Consider the following 1985-nt stretch of genomic DNA (forward strand, 5'->3'; position numbering starts at 1 on the left):
GACAAGGCGCTGCCGGGCCGGGCTCCTGGACGCCGCGGCCAACTCCTAAGACCCGGGCCGCGAACCCGGAGCAGCCGTCGCGCGCAGGCTCAGGCTGCGGGGCCGGGAAGCCGCTGCGCGGGTGGGACCTGATGCGCAAGCACCGCAGCGCGCAGCCGAGCTCCGCCGACCCCTGGGTGCACCGCGCGCCGCGAGTGCTGCGCGTGCAACGGCGGGAGCCCGACCGCCCCCCCCCCCACGGCCCGGCAGCGGGGTCACCCCCAGGGGCGCGCACAGGCTGACTTGGGAGGACGTGCTGGGCCGCAGAACCGGGAGAAGCCCTCGGACCGTGACCTGTGGGCTCCGGGGCTCCAGAATGAAGCTGCGGGCTGAGAAGTTGAGGCCAGCGGTGCAGGCCTGCGTGCGCTGGAAGACAAATAGCCTTGCACGGGACTCGTTGGCGCTGTTGCACCTTCGTGCCCTGCGCTTGAGCCCTGGGGACGCGTGGGCCCGGGAGACAAGGCCACGCAGGGGGCCTGCAGGCTGCAGTTAACTCAAGTTGGGAGGCATGGATGGGCTAAGAACATTCAACGTGGTCTCACTTTAAAGAGTAAAATCTGAATTGAACACATACACACAGAAGTTCACTGCGGACTCCTGAAGAGTTTCTGGTTTTGTGATGATGGGTTGTCTTGTCGGGTTTTTTGTTTTGTTTTGTTTTGTTTTGTTTTAACTACGTGGAAAACGTGACATTTTCAGGGAGGAGAGCCTGGATAGGAGGGGGATTCGCGGAAGGGGAATCAAAACAAGACTGGAAACTCCCCTAAATGTCCAAGCATCTCAAAACACGCGGAGGCAGAGGAGGGATCAAGGCCGACTTTCCCGTGAGTCATGTGTTTCTCTGTGATCACAACAGCACTTCCTGTCGGAGTCAAGAGTGCAATCAGGGTGGGGTTCGTCAGAAAACCTGTCTTAGCCATGAAATACCAGTTTTCAACCGTTTAGTACAGTCAAGCAACATTCTGGAAGATTACTATGTACGGAGTTTACCAAAAGATTTTTTGAAGAAGTTTTGAATTTTGATACTCAAATGATTTGTGTTTATGTTTTGTTTTGTTTTAAAGATTTTATTTATATATATATAGAGAGAGAGAGAGGCAGAGACACAGGCAGAGGGAGAAGCAGGCTCCATGCAGGAATCCCAATGCGGCCGGGTCCCTGGACTCGGGGATCACGTCCTGAGCCAAAGGTAGATGCTCAACTGCTGAGCCACCCAGGTGTCCCATCAAATGATTTGCTTTGTCAAGACAAAGCTGCTTTTTAACCTGTTGTAGACCTGTTATACAAATGCAGTTGTGTCAGGCACAGAAGGAGGTACAAAATTGATGCAATGCATGTCCACTGCCCTGAAAGAGCTTTTGGAAGACCTCTGGTAAGTGTGGGATCTGAAAAGAGTGGTGTGGGAAATGGGCAGAGAACCCTAATGAAAGGCATTGGATGTAACTTGCTCTTTGCAGCCTCCATGGAATGACAAGTCTGACAAAGCCAGACCCCCTGAATCTGTCCACTCTGTTTGCTGATTCTCTGGTTTGCTTTCCTAGCAGAGAAGGCCATCTATGTAGTCCAGCTGTCAACTACACAAGGCCAGCCTTACATGCATTGACCTGTTTAGGTGACAAAATGGATGTCAGAGAGTTCTCTATCCAAAAATATAGGCCCCTCACTTCTTACAGAATCTGAGGTTCTGTAATTAGAGAATTTTTCCTGTGTAGACAATGTGGGAAAGTAGAAGGAGCTTGGACTTGTATGTCAGGCAGATCTGAATTCAAATCTCAGCCCTTGTGCATCCAATGGGCCCTCAGCAAGTCACTTGTTTTGTAAACTCCCAATTCCACATTTTTAAATGGGGATAATGTATGTGAAAGCAGTGAAATAATAGGAACTCAGTACATGTTATTTCCTTACTTTCTTTTCAAAATCTCGTGGTATAAATACTATAGAGTTGA

Source organism: Canis aureus, chromosome 1, assembly GCF_053574225.1.
Source record: "Canis aureus isolate CA01 chromosome 1, VMU_Caureus_v.1.0, whole genome shotgun sequence".
Taxonomy (NCBI): Eukaryota; Metazoa; Chordata; class Mammalia; order Carnivora; family Canidae; genus Canis; species Canis aureus.